This window comes from Hippocampus bargibanti, linkage group LG11 (genome assembly GCF_051943395.1).
Source record: "Hippocampus bargibanti isolate YZ-2025 linkage group LG11, ASM5194339v1, whole genome shotgun sequence".
Classification (NCBI taxonomy): domain Eukaryota; kingdom Metazoa; phylum Chordata; class Actinopteri; order Syngnathiformes; family Syngnathidae; genus Hippocampus; species Hippocampus bargibanti.
Window position 1 is genome coordinate 22,152,665 of NC_142744.1, and position 14,388 is coordinate 22,167,052.

The 14,388-nt window shown below is 47.4% G+C and overlaps 1 long non-coding RNA gene across 1 annotated transcript; it reads left to right on the top strand.

Moving 5' to 3' along the window:
* The first annotated feature begins 7,113 nt into the window (after positions 1 to 7,113).
* On the top strand, positions 7,114 to 12,378 carry LOC148891940 (uncharacterized). The gene is made up of 3 exons (XR_016116521.1): positions 7,114 to 7,175; positions 11,542 to 11,607; positions 12,320 to 12,378. It is a non-coding gene; the product is annotated as an uncharacterized LOC148891940 (long non-coding RNA).
* Positions 12,379 to 14,388: the final 2,010 nt, after the last annotated feature.

Genomic DNA, 14,388 nt, shown 5'->3' on the forward strand with positions numbered 1-14,388 from the left:
GGTAGAGAGCTGGTTGACATGATGCAGAGAAGGAAGGTAGACATACTGTGTGTCCAGGAGACCAGGTGGAAAGGGAGCAAGGCTCGAAGCTTAGGGTCAGGGTTTAAGTTGTTCTATCATGGTGAAGACAGACAGAGAAATGGAGTTTGGGTTATCTTAAAAGAGGAGTTTGTGAGGAATGTCTTAGAATTAAAAAAGAGTATCAGATAGAATGATGAGTCTGAAGCTAGAAATTGAAGGCGTGATGTTCAATGTTGTTTGTGGGTATGCCCCACAAGTCGGATGTGAGCTGGCGGAGACGGAGGAATTTTGGTTGGACTTTGATGAAGTCATCCAGAACTTCAATGGACATGTTGGCGCAGGAAACAAAGATGATGAGGAGGTGATAGGTAGGTTTGGACTCCAGATGAGGAACGCTGAAGGACATATGGTGGTTGACTTTGCTAAGAGAATGCAAAACGCTTGTTGTGAATACTTTCTTTCAGAAGAGACAGGAACATAGGGTGACCTATAAGAGTGGAGGCAGAAGTACACAGGTAGACTACATTTTGTGTCAACGGCGCCATCTAAAGGAAATCAGTGACTGCAAAGTAGTGGTTGGTGAGAGTGTAGCCAGACAGCATAGGTTGGTGGTGTGTAGGATGATGCTGGCAGTGAGGAAGAAACCAAAAGGCTGAAGTGAGGACAAAATGGTGGAAGTTGAAAAAGGAAGAATGTTGCATGACATCTAGGAAGGAGGTAAGACAAGCACTGGGTGGGCAAGAGGTCCTTCCAGATGACTGGCAAACTACAGCGAACATACTCAGAGACACGGGTCGGAAAGTACTTGGTGTATCGAGTGGAAGAAAGGTAGATAAGGAGACTTGGTGGTGGAATGGGGAGGTGCAGGAGTGTATACAGGGAAAGAGGTTAGCAAAGGAGAAGTGGGACACTGAGAGGACAGACGAGAGTAGACCGCAGTGCAAGGAGATGCAGCGCACGGTTAAAGTAAAGGTGGCAAAGGCCAAATAAGAGGCCTATGATGACTTGTATGCTCGGCTGGACAGCAAGGAAGGTGAGACTGATCTTTACAGGCTGGCGAGACAGAGACACAAAGATGGTAAGGACCTGCAGCAGGTTTGGGTAATTAAGGATAGAGATGGCAATGTATTAACAGGTGCCAGTAGTGTGATGGCAAGATGGAAGGAGTACTTTGAAGAATTGATGAATGAGGACAATGAGAAGGAACAAAGAGATATATTCAAGATGGTGCCCCCCTGTGTGGCTGCCTCCACAGCAGTTCTATCCTTTTCTTGTCTACTTTTTCATTTTTTTACTTTTCCGTTTTTGCTTTGTCTTTTTTCGTTCCATAAACCTACGGAGAGGAGATGGGCATCTTCTCTTTTGCTCATCGCTGTTATTTTTTACTTTTTCACCGCTCCTGCTAACGGGGAAACCACTCGCACTCGGAATCCCGTTGTTTACAGTCGAGACCAGCTACTAGCATGGCGGGCGAATAGCGGATTAGCGGCCGCCGCGTCGGACATCCCCGACGAACTGAAGAGGAGGAAACGAGGATGTCGGGCCGGGAAAGATCGCCGCAAAAGAACGAGGAAATACCGACACGTTCTCCCGTCCGTCATCATGGGGAATGTGAGATCGCTCCCGAATAAAATGGACGAGCTGGCGGAGCTAACGCGGCACCAGAGGGAGTACCGGGAAGTCAGCTTGCTACTCGTCACGGAGACATGGCTATCGGCAATCACTCCGGACGCCCACGCAGAGTTGGAGGGCTTCCAACTCGTACGACCGGACAGAAATGAAGGCAGCGGTAAGCAGAAAGGAGGAGGGATTGCTGTATTCGTGAATGACAAATGGTGCAACCCTGGGCACATCACGGTGAAGGAAAAACTCTGCATTCGCGACATCGAGCTGCTAGCCGTTAGCCTCCGGCCGCATTACCTGCCACGGGAATTCTCACACGTCATAGCCGTGACGACGTACATTCCCCCTACGCCAAATGGCGGCGCTGCCTCCGATGCCCTCATGACTGTTGTAAACAAGCTGCAAACCCAGTCCCCCAACGCCTTGTTCATCATCTCAGGGGACTTCAATCACGTTTCCCTGAAATCCTCCCTCCCAACATTCACACAGTATGTAACTTGTGCCACCAGAGACAACAACATATTGGACCTATTTTATTCAAACGCCAAGAACGCATACAAACCCTCCCCCCTGCCCCCTCTCGGAAGAGTAGACCACAATATGGTTCATCTCCAGCGTGTGTACAAACCCCTTGTCCAGAGGCAACCAGCTGTGACCCGCACGATCAGAAGATGGTCCACAGAAGCTGAAGAAGCTCTGCGGAACTGTTTTGACTCAACCAGATGGGAGCTCTTTACTGAGATTCATGGGGAGGACATTGACTCACTCACCAACACCATCACAGACTACATAAACTTTTGTGAACAAAACACCGTACCCACCAGGACTGTGCGGTGTTTTGCCAACAACAAACCATGGATTAATCCCGACATAAAAGTCCTCCTGAAGGAAAAGAAAAGGGCTTTTGTGTCGGGCAACAGAGAGGAACTGAAGGCCGTGCAGATCCGACTGAGGAGGAAGATCAGAGAGGGGAAGAAGGTCTACAGGATGAAAATGGAGGAGCAGCTGCAAGCCAGCAATGTCGCTGGTGTCTGGAAGGGCCTGAAAAACATCTCAGGCCACAAAAGCCCAGTGACATTGAACGAAAAAGACAAGGACTGGGCAGATGAACTCAACCGCTTTTTCAATCGGTTTGACAAGACGCCAGCCGCCCCCGGCCCACCGTCAACTTCACCTGTAGCTGCACCTGCACCAACTCCCACTGTGGCCTTACCCTCCCTGCCCCCTCTCATGACCAGCTTTCTGCAACCAACAACTGCCCTCCCAACCGTTGCCACACCCTCAGCCGCCACTCTGCCTCCTGGTTCCTGCCTGTCTGTCACAACTGCGCAGGTGAGGAACCAACTGAGGAGGATGCAGGTGAGGAAGGCAGCAGGTCCGGATGACATCAGTTCCCGACTCCTTAAGACCTGCTCTGACCAACTGTGTGTCATTGTCCAGCACTTGTTCAACCTGAGCCTGAAGCTGGGCAGAGTTCCACAGCTGTGGAAAACGTCATGCCTGGTCCCAAGATCACCAACCCAAAGGAGTTCAACAGCTACAGACCGGTGGCGCTGACGTCTCACCTGATGAAGACGCTGGAGAGACTCGTCCTCGCCCACCTGCGACCGCTGGCAAGCTCATCACTGGACCCGCTACAGTTTACCTACCAGCCCAGCATCGGTGTGGAGGATGCCATCATCAACCTCCTCCATACGGCGTTGCTGCACCTGGAGAATGCTGGGAGCACGGTGAGGATCACGTTCTTCGATTTCTCCAGTGCCTTCAACACCATCCAGCCAAATCTACTGGGGGACAAGCTGCGGCATGCCGGAGTCGACCATCACCTCACATCCTGGATTACAGATTACCTCACAAACAGGCCACAGTACGTGAGGGTAAAGAACTGTGAGTCGGACAGGCTTCTCTGCAGCACCGGAGCGCCGCAGAGAACAGTCCTGGCTCCATTCCTCTTCACCCTCTACACCTCGGACTTCAACTACAACACCCCAAACTGCCACCTTCAGAAGTTCTCTGACGACTCAGCTATTGTCGGCCTCATTACAGAGGGAGACGATAGGGAGTACAGGGGACTGACAAAGGACTTTGTGGACTGGTGCCAGCAGAATCACCTCCAGATCAACACCGGGAAAACCAAGGAGCTGGTGGTGGACTTCTGCAGGAAACAATCCTCACCTGCACCATTGAACATCCAGGGTTCGGACATTGAGAGGGTGACCTCCTACAAGTACCTGGGTGTCACTCTCAACAATAAACTGGACTGGACAACAAACACGGATGTCCTAATAAAAAAGGGACAGAGTCGCCTCCTCCTACTCAGGAAACTGAGGTCTTTTGGAGTCACTTTTGGGTCACTACTAAAGACTTTCTATGACTCTGTGGTGGCATCAGCTATCCACTATGGCATTGTCTGCTGGTCAGGCAGCATCACCACCCGGGACAGAAAAAGACTGGGGCGCCTTGTGAAGCGGGCCAGTTCTGTCGTGGGCTGCTCGCTGGTCTCTCTGGAGGAGGTGGGCAACAGACGGACGCTAGCTAAACTAAAAGCTATGATGGACAGCCCCTCCCACCCCCTCCTGCCCACCCTGACAGCTTCTTTAGCCAGAGACTATTACACCCGCGCTGCAAGAAGGAGAGGTACCGCCGCTCGTTCCTACCGACTGCTGTCAGGCTTCACAATTCTCAATGATCACATGTGAAAAAAGAAAAAGGAAAAAAAAAAGCAGAACTGGACACTTGTAAATATGGGTTGTTGCAATATATCAAAATGCATTTCTTGATTCTGCACTATGTACAGTTAGTTTTCTCTTATGGAACGGTTTTGCACATTTACATTTGCACAGTATACAGTTGACATTTTTATTTTGTTATGCTTAGAATATATTGTTTTCTATCTGATTCTGAGTAGAATACGTGACTCTTGTGGACCAAGACGTAGCAAGCATTTGCAAGGATGAAGTGAGGAGGGCGCTGAAGAGGATGAAGGGGGGAAAGGGACTCGGGCCTGATGATTTACCAATCGAGGTATGGAAGTGTCTTGGAGAGGTGGCGGTGGTTGTTAGGGTAATTCGCCATACAAACATCTCTAAACATCGCTCTGTAATCTTTGTTTACATTTTGAACTTCCTCGTATGTCATATCCTGCCTTCCTTTACACGATGTCGCATTTTATTACGTCACATCCTGTCGCGTCATTACTATGTGCCGCATAAATACTCCTGCAGCCCGTTCGTCTCTCTCTCTTTCCATGCGCTCCCTCCTCCGCGACACCGCAATGTCTCCAGCTCTCCCAAATTAAATCAACTTTCTGTTCAAGTCCTGGCTCCCTGATGATTTAACCATCGATCTCCATCAACACCCGTCGAAGCAATGAACCAAGGGCGAACGATAAAAAAATAACCCAACAGTGGTGTTCCTGACTGGATGATTCAACAAGATCTTAGATGGTGAACAGATGCCTGAAGAATGGAGACGAAGTGTACTCGTGCCCATTTTTAAGAACAAAGGAGATGTGCAGAGTTGTACTAATTACAGAGGAATAAAGTTGATGAGCCATACAATGAAACTCTGGGAAAGAGTAGTTGAAGCTAGACTAAGAGCAGAAGTGAACATTTGTGAGCAGCAGTATGGCTTCATGCCAAAAAAGAGTACGACAGATGCAATGTTTGCTTTAAGAATGCTGATAGAGAAGTACAGAGAAGGTCAGAAGGAATTGCATTGTGTCTTTCTAGATCTGGAGAAAGCGTATGACAGGGTGCCCAGAGAAGAGCTGTGGCATTGCATGAGGAAGTCTGGAGTGACGGAAAAGTATGTTAGAGCGGTACAAGACATGTATCATGACTTTAAGACAGTTGTGAGGTGTGCTGTCGGTATGACTGAGGAATTCAAGGTGGAGGTGGGACTCCACCAGGGGTCAGCTCTAAGCCCCTTCTTGTTTGCTATGGTGATGGACAGGCTGACAGACGATATTAGACAAGAATCTCCTTGGACCATGATGTTTGCAGATGACATTGTGATCTGTAGCGAGAACAGGGAACAGGTGGCGGAGAAACTAGAGCTGTGGAGATATGCCCTGGAAAGGAGAGGAATGAAGATCAGTCGCAGCAAGATGGAATATATGTGTGTGAATGAGAGGGATCCAAGTGCAAGAGTGATGCTACAGGGAGACGAGATAAAGAGGGGGAGGATTTTAAGTACTTGGGGTCAACTGTCCAGAGGAATGGAGAGTGTGGAAAAGAGGTGAAGAAGCGTGTCCAGTCAGGCTGGAGCGGCTGGAGAAAAATGTTAGGTGTGATGTGTGATAGAAGGGTTTCAGCGAGGATGAAAGGAAAAGTGTATAAAACCGTGGTCAGACCAGCCATGATGTTTGGACTGGAGACGGTGCCACTGAAGAAAAGACAGGAAGCAGAGGGAGTCTTCACGGACCATAAAAACCTGGCGGCCATCCGGTCGGCCAAGAGACTAAACTCAAGACAGGCCCGATGGTCACTCTTCCTCACCCGGTTTAACTTTTCTCTCACCTACTGCCCAGGGTCACAGAACACCAAGCCCGATGCCCTATCCCGCATCCATGAGCCGGCAGAAAGGGAGGAGACCACCACCAACATCCTGCCGGCCCAACGCATCCTGGGTGCCCTGAGGTGGGAGGTTGAGAGAAAAGTACAGCAAGCCCAGGGGACGACCCCCATCCCCAGGGGCTGTCCTAAGGATCGCCTGTTCGTCCCCCCCCCTCTTCGCACACCTGGGTGTCACTCTCAACAATAAACTGGACTGGACAACAAACACGGATGTCCTCATCAAAAGGGGACAGAGTCGCCTCCTCCTACTCAGGAAACTGAGGTCTTTTGGAGTTCAAGGGTCACTACTAAAGACTTTCTTTGACTCTGTGGTGGCATCAGCTATCCACTATGGCATTGTCTGCTGGTCAGGCAGCATCACCACCCGGGACAGAAAAAGACTGGAGCGCCTTGTGAAGCGGGCCAGTTCTGTCGTGGGCTGCTCGCTGGTCTCTCTGGAGGAGGTGGGCAACAGACGGACGCTAGCTAAACTAAAAGCTATGATGGACAGCCCTTCCCACCCCCTCCTGCCCACCCTGACAGCTTCTTTAGCCAGAGACTATTACACCCGCGCTGCAAGAAGGAGAGGTACCGCCGCTCGTTCCTACCGACTGCTGTCAGGCTTCACAATTCTCAATGATCACATGTGAAAAAAGAAAAAGGAAAAAAAAAAGCAGAACTGGACACTTGTAAATATGGGTTGTTGCAATATATCAAAATGCATTTCTTGATTCTGCACTATGTACAGTTAGTTTTCTCTTATGGAACGGTTTTGCACATTTACATTTGCACAGTATACAGTTGACATTTTTATTTTGTTATGCTTAGAATATATTGTTTTCTATCTGATTCTGAGTAGAATACGTGACTCTTGTGGACCAAGACGTAGCAAGCATTTGCAAGGATGAAGTGAGGAGGGCGCTGAAGAGGATGAAGGGGGGAAAGGGACTCGGGCCTGATGATTTACCAATCGAGGTATGGAAGTGTCTTGGAGAGGTGGCGGTGGTTGTTAGGGTAATTCGCCATACAAACATCTCTAAACATCGCTCTGTAATCTTTGTTTACATTTTGAACTTCCTCGTATGTCATATCCTGCCTTCCTTTACACGATGTCGCATTTTATTACGTCACATCCTGTCGCGTCATTACTATGTGCCGCATAAATACTCCTGCAGCCCCTTCGTCTCTCTCTCTTTCCATGCGCTCCCTCCTCCGCGACACCGCAATGTCTCCAGCTCTCCCAAATTAAATCAACTTTCTGTTCAAGTCCTGGCTCCCTGATGATTTAACCATCGATCTCCATCAACACCCGTCGAAGCAATGAACCAAGGGCGAACGATAAAAAAATAACCCAACAGTGGTGTTCCTGACTGGATGATTCAACAAGATCTTAGATGGTGAACAGATGCCTGAAGAATGGAGACGAAGTGTACTCGTGCCCATTTTTAAGAACAAAGGAGATGTGCAGAGTTGTACTAATTACAGAGGAATAAAGTTGATGAGCCATACAATGAAACTCTGGGAAAGAGTAGTTGAAGCTAGACTAAGAGCAGAAGTGAACATTTGTGAGCAGCAGTATGGCTTCATGCCAAAAAAGAGTACGACAGATGCAATGTTTGCTTTAAGAATGCTGATAGAGAAGTACAGAGAAGGTCAGAAGGAATTGCATTGTGTCTTTCTAGATCTGGAGAAAGCGTATGACAGGGTGCCCAGAGAAGAGCTGTGGCATTGCATGAGGAAGTCTGGAGTGACGGAAAAGTATGTTAGAGCGGTACAAGACATGTATCATGACTTTAAGACAGTTGTGAGGTGTGCTGTCGGTATGACTGAGGAATTCAAGGTGGAGGTGGGACTCCACCAGGGGTCAGCTCTAAGCCCCTTCTTGTTTGCTATGGTGATGGACAGGCTGACAGACGATATTAGACAAGAATCTCCTTGGACCATGATGTTTGCAGATGACATTGTGATCTGTAGCGAGAACAGGGAACAGGTGGCGGAGAAACTAGAGCTGTGGAGATATGCCCTGGAAAGGAGAGGAATGAAGATCAGTCGCAGCAAGATGGAATATATGTGTGTGAATGAGAGGGATCCAAGTGCAAGAGTGATGCTACAGGGAGACGAGATAAAGAGGGGGAGGATTTTAAGTACTTGGGGTCAACTGTCCAGAGGAATGGAGAGTGTGGAAAAGAGGTGAAGAAGCGTGTCCAGTCAGGCTGGAGCGGCTGGAGAAAAATGTTAGGTGTGATGTGTGATAGAAGGGTTTCAGCGAGGATGAAAGGAAAAGTGTATAAAACCGTGGTCAGACCAGCCATGATGTTTGGACTGGAGACGGTGCCACTGAAGAAAAGACAGGAAGCAGAGCTGGAGGTAGCAGAGCTGAAGATATTGAGGTTTTCTTTGGGAGTGACCAGGTTGGATAGGATCAGGAATGAGTACATTGGAGGGACAGCTCATATTAGAGGCTTTGAAGAGAAAGTCAGAGAGGCCAGACTGAGATGGTTTGGCCATGTCCAGAGGAGAGAGAGCAACTATATAGGGAGAAGGATGCTGAGCCTTGAACTGCCAGGCAGGAGACCGAGAGGAAGACCGAAGAGGAGGTTTATGGATGTGGTTAAAGAGGACATGAAGGTAGCTGGTGTGAGAGAAGAGGATGCACAAAACCGGGATAGATGGAGGACATTGATTCGCTCTGGCGACCCCTGAGGGGAAAAGCCGAAAGGAAAAGAAGAAGAAGAAACTCAGTTTTGCTCCCGATCTGTTTTTTTAAATACGCACACTTTTTATGCCTGTGTGTTGTTGTGAGGCGGACGTACGTATGGCAGTAATGGATATGTACCGGTATATAAAACTTGTGTCCTTTCATCCGGTGCGCCCAATGTGTGTGTTAAATACAGAAATGGCACACATAAATGAGACTGCGCCTTTTCACACGGTGCGCCCTATGGTCGTGAAAATACGGTAATTATTTGTCACATATTCAAAGACACACAAATAATAATGTTAAAGGGCTAAATGTAATGTAATGCAATTTACAAAATGTGGCAACCCATCATTCATCAGCGACCTGAGCACCTATCCACCATCATCAGTCGGTCAATATTTAAAAGTCAATGAAACAGTAATATTCAGTCTGTCATTCGGTCGTGTTAATTGCACTACCGTGAGTGAACTTCACTGGTGAACCAATGTGTTCAACATCAATCTGTGAAAAAAAAATCTGGGCTTTTTGTGTTTTAGGCACACACACACTCTCAGTACATAGTCCTCTATTTCTTTTTGCATAAAGGGCCAGTAAAAACGATCCCTTACAAGGGAAAGAGTCCTTTCTACACCGTGGTGGCCCATTTCATCATGCAGCTCTTTTAAGACTACACCTTGTGTTTTTCAGGAAGCAGTAGTTGGGTTCTGTTTGCCGTTTTTCTGTATAAAACACCTCTGTCATTAAAGTGTAGCTTGTCCCATTCCCTCACAAGACAAACAACTTGAGGACAATGCTTTCTTAGTTCAGTACCTTGCGGTTTCGTCTCTGCCAGTTTGCATCTAATAATATGTCCTATAATGGGGTCAGTCTCTTGATCTAGCTTGATCTGTCCAACAGTCAATGGGGCTATCGGTGTGTTTAGTGACACCTCGGCACACGTGGCTGAGATTCCCATAGACCAAGCTGCACTAGACTCGTTCTGTTAGTCAACTGCTTGTACGGCAGCACTCACAGCATCATATGACATTTCTTTTGTACATCCTTCCATATATGTTACCATATCAAGGGGCATCCTAGATAAACTGTCTGCATCAACATTTTCCTTACCAGGACGATATTTAACAGTAAAATTAAAATCAGAAAGTTCTGCGACCCACCTGCACCCAGTTGCATTTAACTTAGCAGTCAAAAGTTCATAAGTGTACATAAGTGATTGGATTATTGTCACTAAACACAGAGAAGAATGGTGCATAGTACAAATAATCATGAAACTTGTCTGTGATCGCCCACTTAAGCGCCAAAAATTCCAACTTGCCCAAGTGTAAGTTATAATTCTTCTCAGCTGCAGTTAAAGTCCGAGAGCCATAGGCTATCACACGAAGTTTGCCATTTTGTCGTACAACACAGCACCTATACCCCGGTTGGAGGCATCTGTATGCAAAATGAAAGGATGCGCGATGTCAGGAAAACCTAAAACTGGTGGTTGAACTACCGTATTTTCACGACCATAAGGCGCATATAAACGTCTCCGATTTTTTTCAAAATGTGCGGTGCGCCCTGTAGTGCGGACGTATTAGCGACCACCATGAGTCGGATGCGGTAAAGAAAACGAGGGGTGTGTGTGGGCGTGGTTTGTGTATAAACGAACAGGTATGTGCTTTATGTAGAACATTGCTGTTTTAACAACCCTGAAAATGGCAAAGAGACATGGTTATGAAGCTCAGTTTAAACTGAAGACTATCAGCTACGCCGAGGAACATGGGAATCGAGCCGCCGTGACATAATACGCGGACATAGGGCAAGGTCCGGAGGTGGAGGAACGGCCGGCGAATTATTCTGAAAAGCTAGCGAAAAGCCTTCGTTTCCTGTTGTGCTTACCTGCCATGCTAACGGAGAGAAACTCCTGCCGATTGTGATTTTTTAAAAGAAAGACTTTGCCTAAAGAGACATTTCCAGCAGGCGTCATTATCAAGGCAAACGAAAAGGGCTGGATGTTACGCCACACTTTGACAAGGATTGTGGATGCTTGGGCTAACGTGTCTGCTGGCACGGTGGCTCGAGCTTTCAGAAAAGTCGGTACCGGTAATGTGCTCTTCTTTACCATGCCGACGCCTATTGAGTGATGATTACATAATGTAATTACTTTGTAATTAATAAATAAAGCACTACCAAACTCAGGTTTGCTCCGGATCTGTTTTTTTAAATACGCACACTTGCATGCCTGCGTGTTGTTGTGGGGCAGACGTACGTATGGCAGTAGAGGATATGTACCGGTATATAAAACTTGCGCCCTATCAGCCGGTACGCTCAATGTGTAAGTTAAATACAGAAATGGCACACATAAATGAGACTGCGCCTTTTCACACGGGTCGTGAAAATATGGTAAACAGTCTATTAGCTGCTCTAACACTGACTGATGCTCATCACTCCACTCAATACGTGTGTTGGAAGACACACTGTTATGTCTCACTTTCATTTTTTTCTTTGGTGCTACTAAGTCTCAACATTCAGAGGGGCTTTAAGCAAATCATACAAGGGACTAGCAATACAAGAGAAATCTCTGATGTATTGCCTATAATAGCTTAATAGTCCCAAAATGGCTCGAAGCTCACCGACAGTGCCTGGCTGCTTGTTTTTCAGGACACGCATTGCTGCTGTATCTGCCGGGTCCATTCTGCTCCCCTCAACAGAGACAATCCTGCCGAGGTACCTTGAAGAGGTCACACTTTCGGGATTTGAGTTTTATTCCGTTTTCTCTGAGACGTCGCAACACTCGACTGACGTCCTCAATGTGGTTGTCAAATGTCCCGCTGAAAACAAGAATGTCATCAAGATAGGGGACACATATTTCGTCCCGTAACCCCTCCAGACATTGTTCCATACACCGCTGGAACGCTGCTGGTGCATTCATGAGTCCAAAAGGGATTCAAATCCATTCATAAAGGCCCCAAGGGGTCACGAAGGCGATCAGGTGTCGGCTCCCTTTGGTCATGAACCCCTGGTGGTATGCTTTGCTTTGGTACAGCAGCGACAAGATGGTGTTACCCCCAAGGCTGTCCACCACGTCCTGTACCCGTGGGATGGGGTGCCGGTCAGGGTGTGTTTTCCGATTCAGCTCCCTGTCGTCAATACATAAGCGCAGTGTACCATCTTTTTTCCTGACACAGATGACAGGGGATGAGTAGGAGGATGTGGACTTTTCCACCCACCCCTGCGCTATCAAGTCCTGTAAATAGTCTTTCACCTCTCTGTACAGTGGCTTTGGGACAGACATATATGTCTAAACGGGCTCAGTGTCTTTTAACAAAATGTCCATTTGTAGGTTTTCCACACACCCTATGTCGTCGTCCGATTTTGAAAATGATGCCGATTCCTCTCTCAACATCTGCTGAACGGTCTTTCTTTTATCTTCGTCCAGATGAGAAAGGTCAATTGGGGGTCCCACTGCTCACTGAGAAGGATGGTGGTATCCTGGACATGGACCTCATTGACAACCGCTGAAGGAAGGTCTCTTTTAAATATGTTAGCTGGGTAGACAGACCCTACTGAATGCACTGTACCAATAAAATTCTTTACTGGTAACCTAATGTCATGGTTGGTAGGGTTCTGGACACTAACAACTATCCTAGGAATAGAACCTGCCTTTACTGAGACCAACGAGTCACAAAACTCGAGGCCATCTGGCCACTGTGGGTTTTCACTTGGCTCAAAAACCAATGTACCATCTTCCTTAAAGGGCTTAGCCTGTACTTTGCATGGAATAAGAAGTGAGCTATGCCTAGCTATAGTGAATCTTTTATTTGTTGTTTTTACACGGTACTCATGCGCTTGTCCCACACTAACTGCTTTTATGAAAGTGGCAGCTTTATTGCGCTTAAGGTGGGGAAAAGCTAGTCTAACCGATTTCAAGAGCTTTTCTATATCCCCTGTTTGTGTCTCATTAGAGAGGCTATCTAACACAAGACGCTCAATGACATTAAACCCTATGATAGGACACTGTTCCTGGTCACCTTTTAGTACTAAAACTGGTACAAGTAGCACTGGATCATTAGCACCAAGTTTAAATGGTATCTCAAGCCATCCTACATAAGGCATATCCGTTCCATTAGCTGCCACAATATTGAGAGTATTATCAGGGTCAATAAGCTCATTCACATTTTTCAATGACACGTCAGGTAAGTTCGTTTGTTTCCATAACTCATCTACAGCACACACCTGGGACCCCGAGTCCCAGAGTGCTTCAACCCTTTTGTTACCCAAAAAGCACCGAATAAGACATTTCTTTCCCACTAACTCCCTGACCTAAGGTAATTTGCCACACTGTTTCTTATCTGTACGCTCGACAAATGACTGCTTATGTCTCTTCTGAACGGGGCCACATGTGTGGGGCTTACATTCCATTTTCATAGCACCACTGTAACACTGGGACCTATCTGTCTCTGTGGTCACACCATGTCCCACTGGGGTAACCCTTTCTAGTTTAAAGCATGGTTCCTGGCTGAGGTCTGTGCTTTGCAGCTTGCTCTGAAATGTTCACTACTTCCACATTCAAAACAGTGCTGACAATATTCTTCACCTGTCTGAATACAAGAATAACACCTGGGCTGAGGGCGACGGGGCATGTAGTACTGCTGAGGGGCGAACCGCTGCTGGAACTGTGCTGCCCCCCTCATCGGCCTGGGACCTGGTGCTGGGTGGTACTGCTGAAGAGCTGATGGAGAGTGCTGGGTGTAGTAGTGCCTGGCTGGTGGATCTACCTGATATGGTGAAGGTGGAGTGAAGACAACCTGTTCAGGGTAGTGATCAGGCAGGCGTTCAGGTCCCCCGCTGGTGGGCTGAGAAGTGGCTGTTGGTTTTTGAATAGTCTCTTTGATCTGGGACACTTCTGCCCGCAGCTCCCTTAACAGCATCATCTCTGACCTCATCTCTTTGATCTCTGAAAGGAGTTCATTCGGCACAGTAACAGTATTCTGCTTTAAGACTGTCTTCTTCCCAATCGGGGCTGGTGTGTCATCTAACTGGACAGTGTTCACCGTTGTCACCCGTGCAGCAGCATTTTTCTTTTTTTCCTGTCGCTCCTTTTCATTTGCACATGCCAGGTTTAATTTTTCTAACAGTACTTCATCTGATGTGGTGGTTAGCAGGAGGATAGGTTGCATGTCACTCTTTACATTGTCACTCTGTAACCCTGTCAGAACTGTGTGCAGGAATAAACTCTGGACCAATGTAGGATCATACTTCACCCCTGATTCTGCCTCTTGAGATGCGAAAGAATCCTTTGACGAAGATCCATTGCACGGAGTAGAAAGTTCTGCGGGGACTCTTTATTAGTCTGCACTTCTGATGAGAGATGCTTGTACAATTCAGTGGCTCCTTTCTCCTGACAGTGAGATCGGAGAATCCTTCGTAAAGAAGGTAGGGTGAGGTTTTCTTTCCCTTTGAGGTAGCTTCTCAACTGCAGACCTGGTCTTATGGCACGAACCACTG